We start from the raw sequence: 23,840 nt of genomic DNA on the forward strand, positions 1-23,840 counted from the left end.
ATCGTGGCATTCGGCAAAAGATAACTGTGATTAGGTTCAGCTGCATATACTTTACTAGTGGGTTACACAAGATGAGAAAGGTTTTTCTAGAAAAAGATCGTTAAAAGAACTTGGAATTTACAAGTTTAGACAGACTTAAAAGAAGCAAGCTGTATCTGCAACAATGTCACTGGGCTTACAAGGGCTTCCACAATGGAACTTATTTTAATAACGACCCACCCGTGAATCCCCTATTTAAATTGGGATTTCCTAATTTACTGTACAAGAGCTGCATAACTTGCCAACACAAGACAAAGATTTGGAATATGTATGGAGAATAGAAAAAAGAAGCCATGTATTCTAAAATAAGCAACCCCTTGCCCACCTTTAGACAGAGCAATATATGAATTCAAGTTTAACGTCAGCCCAAAACACACAGCAATCATTTCAACATTGGTTTATTTTTAGAAGCATGTTTGTTATATTAATATTATGATTCTTTCAACACACGGAATCCTCGCACCAAATCTGCAAGAAAACAAAAGTAATCAGGTTGTGACAAATTAAATAAAAATAACTTACACATATACACACATTTATACCATATAAAATACTAGGCTGATGTCAGTAATCATAATCAATTAACAGGACCCTTGCTACACCCCATTATGCCCAAACCTCATCCACTTCCCCAAAAGCCCTGTCCCAGTTTGTGACCCATGAATTAACCTTCCTATGTCTTAAGAGTCCTCCCTGTGCTGCAACACTTCCTGACTTTAGTACCACCTTCCCATCCTGCCCTGATAACATTAAAGGGATACTGTCATGGGATTTTTTTTTTTTCTCTCGAAATGAATCAGTTAATGCTGCTCCAGCAGAATTTTGAACTGAAATCCATTTCTCAAAAGAGCAAACAGATTTTTTATATTCAATTTTGAAATCTGACATGGGGCTAGACATATTGTCAATTTCCCAGCTGCCCCAAGTCATGTGACTTGTGCTCTGATAAACTTCAATCACTCTTTACTGCTGTACTGCAAGTTAGTGATATCACCCCCCTCCCTTTTTCCCCCCAGCAGCCAAACAAAAGAACAATGGGAAGGTAACCAGATAACAGCTCCCTAACACAAGATAACAGCTGCCTGGTAGATCTAAGAACAACACTCAATAGTAAAAACCCATGTCCCACTGAGACACATTCAGTTACATTGAGAAGGAAAAACAGCAGCCTGCCAGAAAGCATTTCTCGCCTAAAGTGCAGGCACAAGTCACATGACCAGGGGCAGCTGGGAAATTGACAAAATGTCTAGCCCATGTCAGATTTCATAAATGAAAATAAAAAAAATCTGTTTGCTCTTTTGAGAAATGGATTTCAGTGCAGAATTCTGCTGGAGTAGCACGATTAACTGATGTGTTGTGGAAAAAAACATGTTTTGCGATGACAGGATCCCTTTAACTAGTTTTTCACTTGTTACTGTAACATTATCATGATCCAATAGTTGGGATTTATTTTCTACTCTCCTTCTGGAGTGGAAAATATTTTACTCCAGATGACGACCTATCCCTCAGTCCCAGTGCATGTCAAGTCACAGTGGGGCACAGTTTCCACTCAGATTTCAGAGCCCAGTGCTGACATCATAGCTTATAAACAGTCAAATTGAGCATCTTACCTTGGTATAAAGTGCATGTCACAAAATGTCAAATCGTTAAGTTGCCCTTCCTGAAATACAAAATATCCTTCATTTTATTGAAGCGGTTATTCTTTAAACAGTGTTCACAGAATACCTGTGTTGGGCCTTTAGTTGCCCTATCTTAAACATTGGAGACTTGGATATTGCACCTACAAGGCAAATGCAGACCTGTACAGTTCACTCTGGCCCTCAGACCCTCTGTATGTCAGGACAGAGGGGCACATTATCTGTCATATAAATCAGAGCCCAGTGCTAACATCATTGGAACAGAAGTCACTGCACATTAACACAGGGTCAAAGGTTGTGTAGTTGATTGAACACAAACACAACAGGCTTAATTAAAAAAATAAAAAAAATAAAAAAAAAAATAAAAGTTACCGGCTCCTAACCTTAACATTTTTAATGCGGAAGCTAAAAATGTAGTGTTTTTGCCCAAGTTTATATCCCTAGGAACTTACCCATCAACAGGTCAGTTTGACATAAAGGTCACTGCACCTTAAAAAAAAACAAACAAACAATGAATAAATAGTTTAGTACAACAGGGAAAAGGGTCATTTGTAACATACAACATCTTCTGGATTGACAAAGTTTCAGGTTACAATGGTTGCTACTCTTAAGTGGAGCAGAATCAGCAAGTTCTCTAAAACATAGTTAAGTAATAGGCAGATCAATCCCTCAGTCTCTCTGCATGTCAAAGTCACAGAGAGGCACGAGTATCAGCAAATGAGGCTTCAGAGCCCAGTGCTCAAATCACAGGGATGAACTATCACCTAGTAAACTAACTGTGAATCTAAGCACTCTCAGTGTCAGAGAGTGTAAACACCAAGAGACAAGCAGACAGTCATATTTGCGTACAGATAATCAGAACTTCTTTGCTTTAGAAGCAATGCACTTAGAGCAGGGGTGTCCAAGATTGGCAACTACCAGTAGGCCGTTAGCCGGTGATCAGTCAACAGATTGTCTAAATCAAACTCCTGTTTTATTCTTTTAATTCAGATATTTATAATGTTAAAGCTATATAAGAAATAGTTGTTTTTTAAATATAGCAATATAAATTCTCTTAAAAATCAATGTAATATGCAAGTATATTTTCCATGGCATTAGTTAAGTGTCCATTCTCCAGCTGCAGGATCTTCATCCCCATGGTGCCTGTATCCCCCAATTAGGCAAGAGAAATTATGGATGTAGATCATAATGGGACAACATAACTAATAGTAGACCTCACTTTAGTAAAGTATGGGCACTCCTGGCTTAGGGAAAGGAACTTCCATTTGTACTACATCTCCACTGCATAAACACTGTCCAGTCTCACAAAAAAAAAAAAAAAAGTTAAAAAATGAGAAGCCAGATTTTTTGTCATTTAGTTATCTTTATACATACCTCCATCTCAATGTGCCTGAGAATAGTGTACAGGTCTGGTGAGCTACCTGCAAGCTAAAATAGAAAAAACGGCCATCACATTTCTCATATGACTTTACTAGATATATTTCTTCCTCCCTCCCCTGCAGAAGACCTCTCTCTCAGTCCCACTGCATGTCAAGTCACAATGGGGCACAGTTGTCACTCAGAATTCAGAGCCCAGTGCTAACATCACATGGACAGGTCTCAATTACTTTAACATTTTATGTACAGTACAAATGAGCATGAACACACAATATAGTATTGCATCCACAATAAGTGGATGCAAGAGCGAGCAGCCAGTTAGTGTACTGCTGAACTGGCTAGAACAACTCTCCCTTCCAGCACATATCTACTATCTTCCCATCAGTTCTTAAAATTAACATTTGGATGCTGATTTATGATAAGTCTTTGGATGAACGTTAGCACAAGCCCAAGGCTTGTTTTCACATGTAAAAACAGATATGCCTGATTACTGAACCTGCAGTATGTTGTGTTTTGGGTACAATGTCCCTTTTAGCAGATAAATCGCCATCCCTAGGTGCTTACCCATTAACAGGGCAACTTCATATAAAGGTCCCTGCACCTTTAAAAGAAAAAGTAATTTAGTACAACAGGGCAACGGATCATTTATAACATGCAACATCCTCTGGATTGACAAAATTTCAGGTTACAATGGTGGAGCAGAATCAGCAAGTTCTCTAAAACATAGTTAAGTAATAGGCAGATCATTCCCTCAGTCTCTCTGCATGTCAAAGTCAGAGAGGCAGGAGTATCAGCAAATGAGGCTTCAGAGCCCAGTGCTCACATCACAGGGATGAACTATCACCTAGTAAACTAAGTGTACCTGTAACCAGTCTAGTGTCGAGGTATTTTACAGCTCAGGAGCCCAGCTGATAAATGCAACTCAGCATTTCCCCTCAGAGAAAGAAACTTCATTTGGTCGGCTTTATTTCTGGCAGACACACTGTTCATGGTTTCTATAAACCAGCTTCTTCTCATGAAAATAAGAAAACCTTCACTTTCCTTCTCACCAATCTGTCCCTTCATACATAAGTCTGGCACATTTTAATTGACAGGTCTAAAATCTGGGAGGGGGACGTATTCTGAAAATGGTTAGAACCAATAAAAACTAACAGGCGAAGGAAGCTGACCCAAAATAATGTATTAGACCTAACTCAAGATCAAAACTCTGGCTCGAACACCTACATGGAGAGAGATTTCCAATAGGATAACGAATAGTAAATTGATTTGAGAATTCTAGAATTTTGAACTGATCATAATTAGAACTTTCTTATTTCTGTAACATGAAGCTTATATTAAATGGTTTGTTTTTGTGAAAGTTCCCTTTAAAGATGCAATAAATGTTGTAGTGCTATGGCATGCACGTATGTAAACAATTCATATACAGTTTAGGATTTGTTATCAATCTCCGGACTACATACCTTAATTTTACCATTTGCCTGATATACAAGTCTGGTGGGATACCTGCAAGCTACAAAAAAAAGAACAGAGTCAATGGAATTAAAAGGGACTTGCACATACACCTATATATACACATTCACATAAAGTGGGTAAAGTTACCCATTATTCTGTATACAATAATGTTTATTCTGCTACAGTGTAATGTGTCAAGATGAATAAGTACTCAAGAATAGATATCACATTTATCCTATGAATTTAACGGATAATCCCTCTGACCCCAAAACAGACAACCTGTCCCTCAGTCCCACTGCATGTCAAGTCACAGTGGGGCACAGTTGTCACTCAGAATTCAGAGCCCAGTGCTGACATCACAGGGACAGGTCTCATCCACTTTAACATACAAATGAGAAAGAACTTACCAGACTTGAGGGTGTCTGTGGCCACTTAAGCAGTACCCTGAAATACAAATGGAATATTTCAATACACCATTTATAATAAACATGTGAGAGGCTATAGAAAAACCTGCAGCAAAAACTCGAATGCTACTTATACTAGGGATGAACCGAATCCACTTTTGTGGATTTTGCCGAACCCCCGAATCCTTCACGAAAGATTCGGCTGAATACCGAACCCACATATGCAAATTAGGGGTGGGAAGGGGAAAACTTTTTTACTTCCTTGTTTTGTGACCAAAAGTCATGCATTTTCCTTCCTGGCCCTAATTTGCATATGCAAATTAGGATTCGTTCGGCCTGGCAGACGGATTCGGCCAATTCTGAATCCTGTATTCGGTGCATCCCTACCTTATACATATATGTTAAATTAATGAATTTCAGACATGTGCACGAGCTATTTTTGGAGTAGAGTTTGCTTAGTATGCTTTATTTCACCCTCTATAAGACAATGTTCATGCTTCCCCCCACCCACTTATGATGTATTATAAGAGGTTGTACTCATGTTGATACCACTGCAAGAGCATACACAGTATACCACATTTAAATTGTCCCCCTGAGAAACCTCTAGTGTGTCTAACTCAACTCTCATGTAACTCCACAACTAGGTGATAGGCCTCCAGCATAGTGCAGGTAGAATAGTGTGATAGGAGCTGAAGTTAGGAGACTTTTTGCACAGGGCTAGTTTCCCTTGGAAACATACAGCATATCCAGAGAATAACAAAGCCTAGAGAACAAACTGTGGTTATACACAGTTATACTATACATATACAATGTATTGTCTTTGCATAATTGCATTTAATTTGCAATCTATTAATGACACAATGGCAAAACAGAGTAAGCATCACACATGCCATTGACACATTGCTAAAAAGGTCTCAGTCTTTATTTCACCAGAAAAATAAATTTTTTCAATTACTTTCTATTTTTTTTTTATTTTTGACCGATTTTTCTAATATTGAAGTGTAAAGTCATTTTCACCTTATGTCTTTCTAAAGCAGCTCTGAAGGGGGGGGGTCACAGACCAACTGTTCTAAATGGATACATTTAGTTGATACATTTCTTATCTTTGTCCCTGCTGAGCAGAATCTCTGGGTTTCATTAAAGGCAGTTGTTGGAATACAATAGTTGAGAATACTCCAGAGATGCTGCTAAGAGCAAAATTGTAACAGTTGAAAATCTGCACTTGAATTACTGAGCTGCCAGACAAACACCAGAAACTTGAAATATATAGTTCTGGTGAATAATCTAAAAACAACTGAACTGAAAAGGGTCTGGAAGGTGGACAACCCCTTTAAAACATAGTAAGCCTGACCCAGTTCTTTATGTGCAACTTTCTTCTGGTCCTCAGGCCCTCTGCATGTCAGGACAGAGAGGCACAAGTGTCTGTCATATTATTCAGAGCCCAGTGCTAACATCACAGAACCAGAAGTCACTGCACACTGGCATGAGATTGAGAGTTTTATTAAGAGATTTCTGGAAGCCCCAGCTTTATCAAAAATGTTTTATCTCTACAGTCAAAGGGCAACAGTAGCATGCCTGTTAAAGGCTACCTGAGGCTTAAGCGTATGAGCAGTAATAAATAATTCTTAAGTTTACATGACCCCTTCCCTTATATTACCGGCTTGGAGAAGAAAGCTTTAGAAGGAAGTAACACTCATACCTTCAAGTGAGGCCCCATACTTATTTAATTCACACGTGCTCTCCTGCATTAGTCTGGAGCTTCAACAGCACACCTGGTGGAGAAAAGCAGAATGTTAATCCATAATATCCAAATATTCCACCATGAGGCATACATAAATAGCATAAATAGCATAAATACATAAATAGGGGAGCCAATCTGAAACGTTATAGTTAGCCATCACTATACGATCCTTGGTAGATCTGTAGAGCTGCCATACTGAATTCTCTCTCTCATGAGAGAGCAAGGTTTCCAGGTCTAATTTTCAAAACCAGCCCAAAACTAGCCAAGAGGCACTTCAAAAGTAGCACAATATGTGCAGTTAAAAAAATAAACGAATATGTGAATTTTGTTTTTAAATTTTCACTATTTTGAACATTTTTCCCATGAGACAAAATGGGACAGGTTTGCCCGTCACCAGGGGTGTAACTACAGAGGGGGGCCCAGGAGGTATAGGGCCCCATAAGGCCCTAATACATATACAATTTCATTAAATATTGGTAAAACAGCTCAACCCCTAGACATTTTGGTGGCCAGCAGATTTTTGCCCCAAAATTGTCTGAAATCGAGGAAAGTCACCAGTAAATTCGAGAATGCTTAAAGGGATACTGTCATGGGAAAAATTTTTTTTTCAAAATGAATCAGTTAATAGTGCTGCTCCAGCAGAATTCTGCACTGAAATCCATTTCTCAAAAGAGCAAACAGATTTTTTTATATTCAATTTTGAAATCTGACATGGGGCTAGACATTTTGTCAATTTCCCAGCTGCCCCAAGTCATGTGACTTGCGCTCTGATAAACTTCAATCACTCTTTACTGCTGTACTGCAAGTTGGAGTGATATCACCCCCCTCCCTTTCCCCCCCCCCAGCAGCCAAACAAAAGAACAATGGGAAGGTGACCAGATAACAGCTCCCTAACACAAGATAACAGCTGCCTGGTAGATCTAAGAACAACACTCAATAGTAAAAACCCATGTCCCACTGAGACACATTCAGTTACATTGAGAAGGAAGAACAGCAGCCTGCCAGAAAGCATTTCTCTCCTGAAGTGCAGGCACAAGTCACATGACATGGGGCAGCTGGGTAATTGACAAAATGTCTAGCCCCATGTCAGATTTCAAAATTGAATATAAAAAAATCTGTTCTATCTTTTGAGAAATGGATTTCAGTGCAGAATTCTGCTGGAGCAGCACTATTAACTGATTCATTTTGAAAAAAAAAATTTTTCCCATGACAGTATCCCTTTAAGAGTGATGGGAGACTGGGTAACAGAGCCCAAAAACTGGTAGCTGCCAACTTGTACACAAGTCAGTCCCATTGCATGCTGGGTATTGTAGTCATACATTAAACTTGACAGTTGGTAAATTGTTAAAACAAAAACTACATTACCCAACATGCATTGGGAGAAGCAGGTTTGGCAGATTAGGGCAAAAAAAAAAAAAAGAAACTTTGGTACCAGCCAAAGGCCCAAAAAGTAGCCCAAATCTGTAACTTGGCTGGTTTGTACTTTCAAAACCAGCCTGGGCTTTAAATTAGTAGCCCAATTTGTCTGAGAGAGAGAGAGAGATTAAATTACATATATATATATATATATATATATATATATATATATATATAGATAATTACTTAACCAATGGAAGCTGATCCCCTCACACAGTTGCTACTTTGAGCACCTCTGCCACTTACCTATCCCAAGTACCCCAGGAGTCTCTGTGCTGTAGGCCCCGCAGCATCAGGGAATGTTGTGTAATTGCACATCTTTCTGCGGACAGAGACATCACCAAAAGCAAAGAAGCAGTCGCAACGCCTCTCACAGTCACCCTACATTACACGACTCAGACCATGTGGCTTCAATCCCCAACACGTGTATGAGTGGGAGTGGAGCCAAAGGTGGAGAACTCATCGCGAAGCGGAACTTCCTGTGACGTAACAGGATATGAAGTAATCACAGGTACACTGTCTAACGCACAATCACAGAGCGTCTACTACAAAGCACAAACCTTAGCATGTTTAAACATTTGTACGCCTTAGACTTCATTGATTAGGAATTTAGATCCGCAAGCGGGGACTTAACCAGAACTTCCGGTTTCTCTCAGACGGGAGCATTCTGGGAAATCAGGGCGTTCATGTAGCTCACTGCGCATGCGTGGAAAGCCAATAAATGCTTAGAGCTCATGTAGCGCATTGCGCATGCGTGCAAAGCAAAAAAAAATAAATAAATAAAATAAAATAAAAATAGAGCTCATGCGAACGACAAAAACAGGGGAATTTCTTGTAGTGACTGGAGGTAGGGAATGGTCTGATGTAAACACTCAAAAACAGGTGAATGTTCGACAACTCTGCTTACTGTAGGGGAAGTTCAGGACCCAGTTGTGACCTGCTGGTAACTTACCTTTTAGTTATCTTAGTATGAGGTAGAGAGTGATATTCTGAGACAATTTGCAATTGGTTTTCATTTTTTATTGTTTGTGGGTTTTGAGTTATTTAGATTTTTTTATTGAGCATCTCTCCAGTTTGTAATTTCAGCCATCTGGTTGCAGGGGTCTGAATTCCCCTAGCAACCATGCACTGATTTGAATAAGGTCTGAATTCCCCTAGCAACCATTCACTGATTTGAATAAGGTCTGAATTCCCCTAGCAACCATGCACTGATTGAGTGTCGGACTGGGACACCAGGGGCCCACCATAAACCCTTAGACCAGGGGCCCACCCAAAAACCTTTAGACCAGGGGCCCACTCTGAGTATTATTTTCTTCCTCTCCTCACTCAACCTCTATTCTCCTATTCTCTTTTCTTTACATACTATAACATATTATTCCATCTATTTAGCCTCTTTATTCTTATAGAGATATGCAATGACCATGAAATAGGCCAAATTTTTAGAAGCAGGAGGGCCCACTGACACCTGGGCCCACCAGGAGTTTTCCTGGTATCCCGGTGGGCCAGTCCGACACTGCACTGATTTGAATAAGGTCTGAATTCCGCGTCTGATTCCCCTAGCAACCATGCACTGATTTGAATAAGGTGTGAATTCCCCTAGCAACAATGCACTGATTTGAATAAGGTCTGAATTCCCCTAGCAACCATGCACTGATTTGAATAAGGTCTGAATTCCCCTAGCAACCATTCACTGATTTGAATAAGGTCTGAATTCCGCGTCTGATTCCCCTAGCAACCATGCACTGATTTGAATAAGAGATTGGAATATGAATAGGAGAGGCCTGAATAGAAAGATGAGTAATAAAAAGTAGTAAAACCAAAACATTTGTAGCCTTACAGAGCATTTGTTCAGAAGACAAAGGCAAATAATTCAAAAATTATAAAAAAGAAAAAATGAAGACCAGTTGAAAAGTTGCTTAGCAATAGCTACTCTATAAAACACTAAGGGGCCCATTAACTAAGGGTCGAAGTGAATTTTCGAATTCAAAAACTTTGAATTTCAAAGTAATTTTTGGGTACTTCCAACATCGAATAGGCCAAAATTTGATTTGAATTGAAAATACTTCACAAATTCCACCATTCAAAAATTGAAGTCTCTTTAAACGACTTCGACTTCGCCACCTTAAACCTGCCAAATTGCTGTTTAGCCTATGGGGGACCTCCTATAACCTTTCTGAGTGTTTGGATAAGTTTTGAGCAGTCAAAGTATTTTTTTGTAAAATCGTTTGAATCGTTTAATTCGAACGATTAAATCGATCTTCGATACTTCGATCGCAAATGTCTGTTTTCGATCGAAAAAATACTTTGACTATTGAAGTATCAAATTTGATGGTCGAATTTCGAAGTTTTTTAAACTTCGAAATTCGACCCTTAGTGAATGTGAACAACCCCTTTAAAGGAACAGTAATGTCAAAAAATAAAAGTGTTTTAAAGTAATAAAAATATAATGCAGTGTTGCCCTGCACTGGTAAAACTGGTGTGTTTGTTTCAGAAACGCTACTATAGTTTATATAAATAAGATGTTGTGTAGCAATGGGGGCAGCCATTCAAAGGAGAAAAGGCTCAGGTTACACAGCAGATAGCAAATAAGCTCTGTCTGTCTAATGGTGTTATCTGTTATCCATTAGTTAACCTGTGCCATATAGCTGTTTGTCAGTTTCCGCCATTGCTTGTTTATATAAACAATAGTAGTGATTCTGAAACAAGCACATCAGTTTTACCAGTGCAGGGCAACACTACATGATATTTTCATTACTTTAAAACACTTACATTTTTTGGTGTTACTGTTCCTTTAAGTATATATGCTTGCCGGTCGCTGCGTCCTTTAGAGAAGTATATTTTCTGTAGCTTGACTGATCAGATATCAGCTTATCATTAATCGCTGGTTGCTTTCATCTTCCTTATTCAAATCTACCCATACCCTTTAGACTGCAAGCTCTTGTGAGTAGGACCCTCTGATCATTTTCTTTACTCAGTAGCCCTTGTGTGCTAAATTATTGTAAGACTTTGTCCCTTGCTTCCATCCTTACAATTATTTTGTTCCTGTGATTGCACTGCCTCTATATATTAATATAGGTTTATTTTTCACCAATGTACAATGACAGGATTACAGCTCATTTAAAAAGAGAGGGTGAGGTACGCCATGTTTTTTTACCAACGTCTTCCCATTGCTGCCAGGCTCATTGGCGTAAAGAGATGTGCCCAACCGTGAATTCCATGAATAGTAGCCACCACTGAAGGGGCGGGGCATAGGGATCCCATTGGACACTTATCTGCTCCTCATTCAGCAGGCGCTTCTTTGGTAGTCCTGTGGCTGATACACATTGGGAGTCCTGGCACTAAGTACAGGCTTTCCTTGAGCTCAGAGGGCTGCACCGTGTTCCTATCAAAAGGCCAAATAGTGCAAGGTGAAGAGTGTAGAAGTTATAGTGAACAAATTACTCCAGCCTCTAACCTTAACATGCGTCTTCTCATAGTGACTGAACCCTTTAGAGTGAAATTGATTCTTATTTAAAGGAGAAGGAAAGGCACATTTAATTGGGGGTGCCAAAAGTTAGCCACCTCCAAGTGTTTTCTCCAGCGAGCACCATGGGGTGTGCGGTAAGTATATACAGGTATAATCACAAGCGGGCGATGCTCAACTAAAACTCTCCGCTTGTTGTAGCGTCGGGTGCAAGCTGCTGATCCCCCTGCCAGGGACCCACATATAACTCCAAGAAACACACGCTGCAGCACTCCTGTGACTTAATTGTGCCAACAAACTAGGCAACGTTTCGGGCTTACATCCTTTCAAAGCCTGTGTACCTATGTGACACCACTCTCTAAATATATGTGTTATGAGGAAGTGGTAAACTAAATTTTGTATTGAATTGAGTATCACTGTAAGGAGATCTTACCTGGAGTGCCAAGATGGCGGCGTCCAAGATGGCGGCGTTCCCCACGTGGTTCCTCCTGGTCGCACTTCTGTGACATCACGCCAGCGTCAGAAGACTCGCCGGCGTCGGATTGGTCGCCGAAGCGCCAGCGTCAGAATGGACGCCAGCGTCATGACGTCACTGAGTCCGTTTTTGGCGCCAAAAGAGGCCCATAAAAGACGCTGAAGCACTGCAAACTGCCCTACTATAGGTTCTTCCTTGTGAGTTCCTGGGTGCGCTTCTTGTGATTATTATCCCTGATCCTGTGTATTGACCCTTGCCTGTTTCCGTGTACTGAACCTTTCCTGCCTGAACCGACCATATTGCCTGAATTTGACTCTTCTTCTTAACTCTTGCCTGTACTTTGAACTATTGGACTGGTGCTTCCTCCTAGGTCCGCTAGTCCTGGCTGAGCCTTCGGGCCCCTTACAATCACTAAGCATCACGCGAGTTTTGCCTCATTGTGGAAGGTGGGGCTTGTTTACCGCTTCCTCATAACACATATATTTAGAGAGTAGTGCTACACAGGTACATAGGCTTGAGAAAGGGAGTGAGCCCGAAACTTTGCCTAGTTTGTTGGCAAAATAAACCACTGTCACAGGATTCGGAGTGCTGCAGCGTGTGTTCCTTGGAGTTATATACAGGTATGGGACCTCTTATACAGAATGCGCAGGACCTGGGGTTTTCTGGATAATGGATATTTCTGTAATTTGGATCTTCATACCTTAAGTCTACTAGAAAATCATATAAACATTAAATGAACCCAATAGGCTGGTTTTGCTTCCAATAAGGATTAATTATATCTTAGTTGGGATCAAGTACAAGGTACTGTTTTATAATTACACAGAAAAAGAAAATCATTTTTAAAAATTGTGATTATTTCATTATAATGGAGTCTACAGGGAAACTCCCCAATTCCACCCAACTGTATTAGTAGCCTGCACGGTGGGAGCCTGGAAATGTAGCAGCCAAAGACCACATGTATTGGAAAAAAATTCTCCTGCAGTTCCAGTTTGTGTTGACTAGATGGCGCACATACAATAAAATTACAACCAAATCAGTTCGTAGTGGCTGTTCCGTGATATTTACAGGTAATTGATGACTGGAGAATTAATATAAGGGGACGGTTAATTACAAATATAGCTGCTAAATTGTACCAGTGTGGTTAACCATAGCAACTAAACTTGAACTGAGGAGATTTTTATACATCTTTAACCTTATGAGCTTAAAGGGGTGGTTCACCTTTACGTTAAAGGAATAGTAACACCAAAAAATGAAAGTGTTTTAAAGTAATGAAAATATCATGTACTGTTGCCCTGCACTGGTAAAACACTACTATAGTTCATATAAACAAGCTGCTGAGTAGCAATGGCAGAAATTGAAAAAAGTCTGTATGGCAAAGGTTAAATAGTGGATGACAGATAACACCATTATGTTCTACAGAGCTTATCTGCTGTGTAACCTGAGTGTTTTCTCCATTGAATGGCTGCCCCCATTGCTACACAGCAGCTTATTTATATAAACAATAGTAGTGTTTCTGAAGCAAACACACCAGTTTTACCAGTGCAGGACAACACTACGTTATATAGTGAATAAAGTACCCCCTCTTGTAAAATATAAGGATATTATAAGTTACCGAGGAGTTTCATGACCATATAAAAACACGAGGCCGAAGGCCGAGTGTTTTTATACAGGTCATGGAACTCCGAGGTAACTTATAATATCCTCATATTTTACAACTGGGGGTACTTTATTTATTATAATACACAAATTTTAGTGAGTCATGTGACAGAAATTACATCACTACTCACTGTTTATAACTGATGACATCACTACTCACCGTTTATAAGGATATCATTTACAAGATATTCACGGCTTTTGTGTATTATATTTGTATTACTTTAAAACATTTTCATTTTTTGATGTCCTTTAACTTTCAGGATGTCATAATCCTAATTTGAATTAATTGCTAATTTAGAAATTGCAAACCGGAGAGCTGCTGAATAAAAAGATAAATAACTCAAAAAACCCCAAAAATAATAAATGAAAACCAATTGCAAATTGTCTCAGAAAATCCCTCTCTACACCATACTACATCATACTAAAAGTTAATTTAAAGGTAATCGGCTCCTTTAGGGGAAGTGTCACCAAAGGTTCCTCCAAGGGACGGCCCTTGAGTGCCTATGTGGTAAATACGCTCCTGGTTGTGGGGTCTGCCGTGTGGGTGTTACACCACTGACTATACTTACCCTTTCTACAACCTGTAAGGGACAGGATCCCAGAGCCACCTCCAAACACTCTACAGTGTTCCTGTGAGACAACCAAGTTAATCCATGACTTTTTTGAAAGTCTCTGGAAACACATTGGCATCAGCCTGAAGGTCAATTGAGATCAGATTCGAAGATCTTAATTGCTTTCCTAAATACTGCTTAAAGGAGAACAAAAGTCACTTTATACTTGGGGGGGCCAAAAATTAGGCACCCCCAAGTGATCGTATTTGCTTATCTGAAACCCGGGCTGGTGCTCCTATGAGCAGAAAACTGCACCGGCCCAGGATTCTTCCAGCGAGTACCACGGAGCGATAGTTTTCCTTCTTCTTATTTCTTAAAATTTCCCTGGGCAGACACATGCGCAGTAGAATGAAATAGTCGGCTTTTTCATTAAAGGGATACTGTCATGGGAAAAACATTTTTTTTTCAAAATGAATCAGTTAATAGTGCTGATCCAGCAGAATTCTGCACTGAAATCCATTTCTCAAAAGAACAGATTTTTTTATATTCAATTTTGAAATCTGACATGGGGCTAGACATTTTGTCAATTTCCCAGCTGCCCCAAGTCATGTGACTTGTGCTCTGATAAACTTCAATCACTCTTTACTGCTGTACTGCAAGTTGGAGTGATATCACCCCCTCCCTTTCCCCCCCCCCCAGCAGCCAAACAAAAGAACAATGGGAAGGTAACCAGATAGCAGCTCCCTAACACAAGATAACAGCTGCCTGGTAGATCTAAGAACAGCACTCAATAGTAAAAACCCATGTCCCACTGAGACACATTCAGTTACATTGAGAAGGAAAAACTGCAGCCTGCCAGAAAGCATTTCTCTCCTAAAGTGCAGGCACAAGTCACATGACCAGGGGCAGCTGGGAAATTGACAATATGTCTAGCCCCATGTCAGATTTCAAAATTGAATATAAAAAAATCAGTTTGCTCTTTTGAGAAATGGATTTCAGTGCAGAATTCTGCTGGAGTAGCACTATTAACTGATGCGTTTTGAAAAAAACATGTTTTCCGATGACAGGATCCCTTTAAAGTTCAGCTCTTTACTGCGCATGGGCATCCACAAGAAGAACGAAGAAGCCGGAAGAGGATGAATCCGTGGTGCTCACTGGAAGAATCCCGGGCCGGTGCAGTTTTTTGCTGATAGGAGCACCGGCCGGGGTGTCAGGAAAGTAAATGAGATCACTTGGGGTTACTAACTTTTGGCACCCCCAAGTATAAAATCACTTTCCTTCTCCTTTAAAACCAAATACAAATCCAGACAGAACGAACGTGATCCAGAGTCCCGGAGCTCTTCCCAAAATATCTGTAATATGACTATTTATGTGCCAATGGCCACACTCATCTCTATTGGGCTTGTGTATATAATCTGAATTATATATAGTGAATAAAGTACCCCCTCTTGTAAATTATAAGGATATTATAAGTTACCGAGGAGTTTCATGACCATATAAAAACTTCTAATATCCTCATATTTTGCACCTGGGGGTACTTTATTTATTATAATACACAAGTTTCAGTGAGTCATGTGACAGAAATGACATCAGAACTCACCGTTTATAAGGATATAATTTACAAGATATTCATGGTTTTTGTCTATATACTGTATATATATATATATATATATATATATTATAGTACAAACACCTGCACTCTGTCCACTTTTTTCTCCAGGCCGGGTGCTCGGTCAAAGTCTTTATACATGCATAGAATGGACCAGCACACCGTTTTCTTCAATCAAACGTGTTTATTCAATACACACTGTGCATCCGATGCACAGTGTGTATTGAATAAACACGTTTGATTGAAGAAAACGGTGTGCTGGTCCATTCTATGCATATATATATATATATATATATATATATATATATATATATATATATATATATATATATATATCCGGGAATTTATTTTGTCTATTGTGTAAGTAACGGTTTATAAGGATATAATTTACAAGATATTCATGGTTTTTGTCTATATACTGTATATATATATATATATATATATATATATATATATATATATATATCCGGGAATTTATTTTGTCTATTGTGTAAGTAACGGGATGGATTGTTAGGCTGAAATCGACGCACAGATTTACTGTCCCTTTAACAGCTTATGATTCCTACAAGCCACGCACAGAATAAACCACACTGCATCCCCACAAGTGCCATCAAAGTGAGACCAAGAGGCAGGCCCTGTTCAGGGTGGGGCACACTTTATTCTTAGCACTCCCAGCTGTCTACTGGAATGCCACGAGTGTAAGAACAACTCTGCACAAAACGTGGGCCCTGGCAACCCCTAGTCAGCCACAGGCACAGAGTGAATCACTGGCAGATCAGCAACAACTTGTTCCTGCCTTTCTACCCCGCGGGAGTCAGTGTAGCATAAAAGCTAAACAAATGATCTCTTTATAAAGAGTCAGCAAGTGAAACTACAATCCAAACTGATATTAGTATTAGGGTGGTGACACACTGTTAGATTTAGTCGCCTGCAAAAATCTTTGCTACTGCGGGCCACTAATCTCCCTGAATGTGAATCGCCAGGGGGATGGCAATAGTGTTGCTTTGGTTTTCCGAAGTCGCCCGCATACCTCCTAACATTTTGGAAATAGATTTGAGGGACAAAAGAATTTACTCTTGTAGCATGGCAACATTTTTGACAACACCCATTTGTGTAGCCACACCCCTAATTACCATGTTTATTTTTCAAAATTTGGCAGGTTATGAAAGTTTGAACACATTTCTGTGGTTTTTATGTTATTGCTGTTTTGATAATGAAGATGAATTGCCCTTTAAGCTGCAAGTTACAGTTTCCCCATGAGATCTGCTTATCGTAAATTGTTACAATTGCTTCTTTGCTTAACTCAAATTGTTACAAAAGTATCTACCTGTACCTGACACATATTCTGGGCTCTCTGCCAAAAGCCAATTAAGTTTTAGAAACTTTGTATCTTTTTCTGACTGTTCAGTGCAGGGGATCAAAGAGAAAGTCAGGATATTTTAGTAACAAACCCGGGACTGTGGGCTGAGCTGTCAAAATCGGGACTGTCCCACGAAAAATGGGACAGTTGGAAGATATGTTTCCTTGTGAGGCATTTGATTTGTTACCCGTAGGGTTGCCACCTTTTCTGACAGCATCCACCAGTAGCTGAGAAGGGACATAAGACATATACAGTAAGTTAGCACAGCTGCCTTGCAGTACTGTGGTACTGAGTTTCATTTCTAACATTAAAGGGGTGGTTCACCTTTAAGGGTAAGGTCACACTGGGCGTTTTGGGGAGATTTGGTCGCCTGGCAACTAATCACCTCGTCTTTGCGGCGACCAATCTCCCCAAACGCCTTCCCTCACTCTGCGCTGGCTAAAGTGAAAAATCGCCGGCGCCAATCACACGCGGCGATTCGTTTTCCGAAGTTGCCTCACCAGGAAACCCTCACATTTAAAGGAGAAGGAGAAGACATGCGCATTAAACAGAAAGTCTGCCTAATGCGCCTTAAGGCTGCCTCGGGCAGCAGGGAGGAAGATGACTGCAAAAAGCGTGACGTCACCCAAGTCACACGCTGCAGTTTTCCGAGAACGTAGTTGCTACTGCAGAAGACCAGGAAGAAAACTTTAAAAACAGTCAGTATGTTCTATGTCCACCAGACTTCTGATACAAGGCTATTTATATTTTGCCTTTCCTTCTCCTTTAAAATAAGTGAATGTAAAATTGACGAGGATGCTATTCTAAGCACTTTAGCAATGTACATTCATTATTAATGAATTTTGTTACAACAGCGCCACCTGCATGCCAGTTTCCAGCCAGTCTGACCACCAAGTAGTCAAGGAAGTTGTCAGGAGAAAGAAAGAGACCTGGGGGCAGATTTACTAAAGGGCGAAATGACTAACGTTAGCGAAAATTCGCCAGCGTTACGTCATTCCGTTACATCGCCGATTTACTAACGGGCGCAAGAGTAACTTCGCTAGCGAAGGAGATAGAATCTAGCGGTAATTCGATCCCTTACGCCTGGCAAAGTTGTGCTCTGGCGAATAGACGTAACTACGCAAATTCACTAAGATGCGGATTTTACTGAACGTTACCTCTTGCAGTAGACTTGTCTTTGCCACCTCAAACCAGGCGAAGTGCAATAGAGTAGATAGGAGTTCCTCAAAAAATGGTTCAAAATTTTTCTAAGTCCCAAAAAACGCTGGCGACTACATTTTTCAGGGTGATAGGCTTCAAAAGAGTGTAAATTCTGGGGTACCTGGCTTCCCCCCTACATTTCCTAACATATGGCACATAAACTATACACTGGGCTCATGTGTAGGGCAATATAACAACTCTATTTTATATTATTAAGGTTTCCGGGGCTTGTGTAGTGTAATGTATTTGCTGCAACATATACGTCCATTCAACTTTAACTTCCCGCCGTATGCAAATTAGGCAACGCTAGTCCAACTTCGTTTTGCTTGCGCAGTAACGATAGCAGTACTTCACCAGTGTTCGGCGCCCTGAACACAAGCGTTGTCCTGGCGAATCTACACCTGGTGAATTGTTGCTATGTGAGCGAACCCAATGCTGGTGAATTTTCAGAGGTTAGTGAATTTTTCCCCTGGTCTGATGTTCTTCTGCTTAGGAAAGATTTGAGGGAGGTTTCTAAATTTTTTCCAAAACAGAAGATCAGCCTCCTTCTTTGACTTACTTGGTGGTTAGACTGGTTCCAACATTTGAATCTTGTCTGCTTTCCAAGTTCCAAGTTGTTCTGGAAGTCTTCTGTCCCTTATCAAGAGCAGAGTAAAACAAAGTGAAAACAATGTGGTGAATGTGGTGTTTCAAGCCAGCGCTTGTGCTCAGATTCCTTATAGTCAAGGCAAGATGCCAATGTTTGAGAGCTTTAAACAGGTCATGGTGACTACTTAAAGGAGAAGGAAAGGTCTTTTAACTTGGGGGTGCCAAAAATTAGCCACCCCAAGTGATTGCATGTACTTACCTGAAACCCTGGGCCGATGCTCCTATCAGAAGAAAATTGCACCAGCCCAAGATTCTTCCAGCGAGTACCACAAAGCGATCTTCTTCTATCTTCAAATCTCCTGGGGCAGACGCATGTGCAGTAGAACGAAATAGGCGGCTTTTTCATTAAAGTTTGGCTTTTCATTAGGGATGCACCGAATCCAGGAATCCTTGTGCCTGGCTGAACCAAATCCTAATTTGCATATGCAAATTGTGGGGAGGGCAGGATTTCACGTGACTTTTTGTTACAAAACAAGGAAGTAAACCAATTTTTCCCCACTTTTTCCTTTCCTGCCCCTAATTTGCATATGCAAATTAGGATTCGGTTCGGTATTCAGCCGAATCTTCCAAGATGGATTCGGGGATTCGGCTGAATCCAAAATAGTGGATTCGGTGCATCCCTACTTTTCATACTATTGTGCATGCGCAAGAAAAAAGAAGCCGGAAGAGGATCGCTCGGTGGTACTCACTGCTATAACCCCGAGCCGGTGCAGTTTTCTGCTGATAGGAGCACCAGCCCGAGGTTTCAGGTAAGTAAATACAATCACTTGAGGCAGAACCGTTTTAAGGCCTTGGTGGGCCGTGGGCAAAGAGTCAATCAGTGGGCCAACATACCCCTGGCGCGTGTGGCACCAAAACAAAATTGGTGAAACCATACCCACTTTTTGAACACATCCCCAAAATACGATGAAGATACGCAGTCAGGTTAAAAAAAAAGTGGGGCAGCAAACTTAATGGGGAAGTTAAAAGACCACAGGGGTTACATTTAAAATGAAATTAAAGAAGTAGGTGGGCACGCAGGGTTATACAGTCTATGTGGGTTAGGGGGGTAATTAAGGCCCATATATTCCATCCACCAGCGGCCCACTAGCTACTGCCCCCCCCCAACATTTCCTCACCAGAAATTTAGTAGGAGCAGGCAGATCAAATGTAACTTCTTAAAACTGTCATATGAAAAGCCAAGAAGCAGCAATAACCAGCAGCACAGTCAGGACCAGTACTTTCCGCAGACCACAGCCACTCCCTCCCAGCCTCTCTCTGATGCCCCCACACGAAGGACGTGGCCAGTCAAAAGATGCACATGACACTGTGAGACGCGTTGTGCACAACAATTGTCCAGGGCGCAGCAAGGAGCAGGGAGAATTAAAGAGCGGCCCAGGTGGAGTAGCCAAAGCTGGGCCCACCGCTGCGGGAGCATCCTAGCACTGACCAAAAAATAGGGCAGCGTAGCGTGTGGTCATGGGGGGCTGGGGCCTACAAGGACTGGGGCCCACCAGGATTTTCCCTAGCAGTGGGCCACTGGCCCCAGTTAGAAAAACCATAGAAAAAGTTGTCAGTCAGTGGGCCCCCAAGAGAAGTGGACAGATGCCCCTTTTGCCTGCTTATTAAATCGGCCCTGACTTGGGGGTGCCTTTTATTACATATGGGGGAAATGTCTTAATGTCCTTAGTATAATGACAATACAGTGAAACCTCAATTTTACGTACCATGATTTTAAGTTTTCCCTTATTTTACATTGTTGTTTTGTGGTCCCGCCTATATAAAATACATAATACATTTTCCTGGAATTTACACCATTTTTTCTGGTCCCCTGAAAAACATAAAATTGGGGTTCTACTGTATTTTGTTTGATGAGATTTTGTTGTCACACCCTCATTGCACCCCGCCTAAACCCCCGGTTTAACATTTTGAGCACTTTTCCTTCTTTTTCCCCTGTTTGCCTTGTTTTTCCCCTGCTGGGTATTCCCTGCCCACATACAGACATGATATTCACCCTATTATTTACCTTCACCTTTTAAGAGAAAGGTGTAAAGCAGAGGTCCCCAACCAATTTTACCGCTGAGCCACATTCCAATGTAAAAAGAGTTGGGGAGCAACACAAGCACAAAAAAGTTCCTGGAGGTGCCAAATAAGGGCTGTGATTGACTATTTGGTAGCCCCTATGTGGACTGACAGCCTATAGGAGACTCTGTTTGGCAGTACACCTGGTTTTTATGCAACCCAAACGTGCCCACAAGCCTGGAATTCAAAAATAAGCTCCTACTTTGAGGTCACTGGGAGAAACATCCAAGGAGTTGGTGAGCAACATGCCGTTCGAGTTGTAAGAAGGTAATTTAAAGCAGTGGAAGGGCCCGAGGAGGGAGGAACCATACCACAGATCCCACAACATTATGTGCCGTATATATCCATGCCCCTTGTGGTCTAGGGGTTTGCTGTATGGTAGTTATGCTACTAAGGCTCGATAACTGCACATTGGTGTTAAGGGACCACCATTGACCACACCACTTCTATACCCAGTTTCATTGATAGTAATTGGTGAGCACTTGCATGAGAGCAGGATGCTAACGTTTGGTTCTTGCCCAGTGCACATACTCTTGGGGGGTTATTTATTAAACCTCAAATGTTGGGTTGGGTTTTTTGCTTACATTTTTCAGGAAAAAGAATCATATTTCAAAATTTATTATACCCCAATGCTGCAAAAAAGCATGAATCTGAAAATCTGCCAGCTCAGACCTGTCGAGATCCTGTATAAGTCAATGGAGAGGCACCTATCCCAAATTGTGGTTATTGTGGGTTTAGCCTGAAAATCCAACTTTTTCAGGTTCTTTAGGTAAAAACTCAAAAGAATCTAGTTTTTTGGGATAAAAGCCAGAAAAAATCGTACATTTCGAGTTTTCACTCGTTTTTTTTAAAGTTTTTTACAGATCCAATTAAATCGAGTTGATTTATTAATAAATAAGGCAAAATTGGGCATTGGAGTTTGGTTGAGATTTTTTATTGGGACAATGAGATAATTTTGGATTTTAGTAAATACGCCCCTTGGTCTCTGATCACCACCATCCAAGCTGGTAATGGAGAAGATGCGGCTGAAGATGGCAGCTGCCAACACAACTCTGCTCCACAGTTCAGGAACCCCCATGACGGAGCAGATACATTGGGGACAGCTGAGGAGGGGAAAAGGGAAACCTGCACTGGAGCTAAAAGTTAAAAATCACTTGGAGTGGTTTAGTCCCCTTAATAAAGCCATGCATTCTATAATAATATATTTGAATACAATGAACTGAAAAAGAATGTGTGTAATTGAGACTGCTTCAGATAAAACAGACAAGTGATTGTACAAGTAGAGTGTGCAGACTCAATATTATAGTGTTATTAATCTGTATTATAAATTACATGTTCAACTCTTTGCCAGATTTGTAACAGCTGCTAGTAGCTGGTTAGAAATGTATTAGTTTATTTCTATGTAGCTCCAAGCAGCAGCTGCTCATTTCTGACAAATGGTAGCACACAATACTCCCTTTTGAGACAATATACTTCTAGAAACATTTCATAGGGGAGACGACTGCCCAGATCCTTGTTGATTTCATAATCAAAATTGCATTCTTCACTTTTCCAATCATCTGCCTTCAGCCTCGTGACTTGCAGCGACATCCATATTGCAACCATATTGCTTTGAGGGTTTTATTTCAGCAACACATTTATCGGAGGAAAAACCGCTTCCATTCTTTCTCAGCTCCATGAAACCAATCTCCCTCTGCCAGATCAACCACAGGGCTGCTGAAATGTGTCATGTGCCGTGTGTCAGATCAAGATGGTGTCAACAAAATTAGGTCATTTCATCCCTTTATTGCTTGTCTTAAACCCCTTATTCCACGTGTAATTAGACATTATTATTATTATTATACATGGATAACTCATTTTAGGGCCCCACGGAAAACTCATCTTAAATGAATAAGATATTTTTCTGAAAGTAGTCGTTTATCGTTAAAGGGATTCTGTCATGATTTTTATGATGTCGTTTTTATTTCTAAATTACACTGTTTACACTGCAAATAATTCACTCTATAATATAAAATTTCATTCCTGAACCAGCAAGTGTATTTTTTAGTTGTAATATTGGTGTGTAGGTGCATCTCAGGTCATTTTGCCTGGTCATGTGCTTTCAGAAAGAGCCAGCACTTTAGGATGGAACTGCTTTCTGGCAGGCTGTTGTTTCTCCGACTCAATGTAACTGAAGGTGTCGCAGGGGGACCTGGATTTTACTATTGAGTGTTGTTCTTAGATCTACCAGGCAGCTGTTATCTTGTGTTAGGGAGCTGTTATCTGGTTACCTTCCCATTGTTCTGTTGTTAGGCTGCTGGGGGGCATGCCGCCCTGCCGCATCCTAAGGAGCACTGGGTGCTCCTGTACTTAAAATCGCACTCGCTAATGGTTCCCTTGTCTGCCCAGAACCTTTGGTCCTCTCACTTCAAGACCTGCATCCAGTAGCGGAGGGCTCCTCCCGAAGCAAAAGGCGGTTGTTATACTGTAGGAAGAAGCGTGAGCTGAGACCTTGGGGTGTGTTCTGGGTTTTGGGATACCCTGCGTTACATAGGGACATTTGTGGCGCACAAAATTAAAGATATTTAATTTAATATTGTCGCCCCTGACATGGGCTGCTTGGACAACATAGCAAAATCTGACCCACCTTAGGAAATTAGACCCAAATCTGAACTCTTTTAAGCTCTCCTCCCAAAGTCTCCATTTTGCATTATGCAATGGTTTTTCAATATCGAAGAAGCTGCTACCTTCTGATCCTATAACTAGTTTAGT

The 23,840-nt window shown here is 40.7% G+C and overlaps 1 long non-coding RNA gene, 3 other non-coding genes and 1 pseudogene across 5 annotated transcripts; all 5 read right to left on the bottom strand.

The window, feature by feature from the left end:
- Nucleotides 1-421: 421 nt before the first annotated feature.
- Nucleotides 422-8,718, bottom strand: LOC108696788. Of its 2 annotated transcripts, XR_001932326.2 has the most exons (9): nucleotides 8,313-8,718; nucleotides 6,609-6,681; nucleotides 4,913-4,949; nucleotides 4,514-4,563; nucleotides 3,618-3,654; nucleotides 3,051-3,104; nucleotides 2,129-2,165; nucleotides 1,650-1,699; nucleotides 422-507 (listed from the first exon to the last, which is right to left on the bottom strand). It is a non-coding gene; the product is annotated as an uncharacterized LOC108696788 (long non-coding RNA). The 2 variants fall into 2 exon arrangements; XR_001932328.2 differs by lacking the exon at nucleotides 1,650-1,699.
- On the bottom strand, nucleotides 1,853-1,940 carry LOC121395817. The gene has a single exon (XR_005962701.1). It is a non-coding gene; the product is annotated as a small nucleolar RNA SNORD88 (small nucleolar RNA).
- LOC121395819 lies at nucleotides 2,339-2,432 on the bottom strand (annotated as a pseudogene).
- LOC121395816 lies at nucleotides 4,785-4,873 on the bottom strand. The gene has a single exon (XR_005962700.1). It is a non-coding gene; the product is annotated as a small nucleolar RNA SNORD88 (small nucleolar RNA).
- Nucleotides 6,286-6,374, bottom strand: LOC121395818. The gene has a single exon (XR_005962702.1). It is a non-coding gene; the product is annotated as a small nucleolar RNA SNORD88 (small nucleolar RNA).
- Nucleotides 8,719-23,840: the final 15,122 nt, after the last annotated feature.

The sequence above is a fragment of the Xenopus laevis genome, chromosome 7L, assembly GCF_017654675.1.
Source record: "Xenopus laevis strain J_2021 chromosome 7L, Xenopus_laevis_v10.1, whole genome shotgun sequence".
Lineage (NCBI taxonomy): Eukaryota > Metazoa > Chordata > Amphibia > Anura > Pipidae > Xenopus > Xenopus laevis.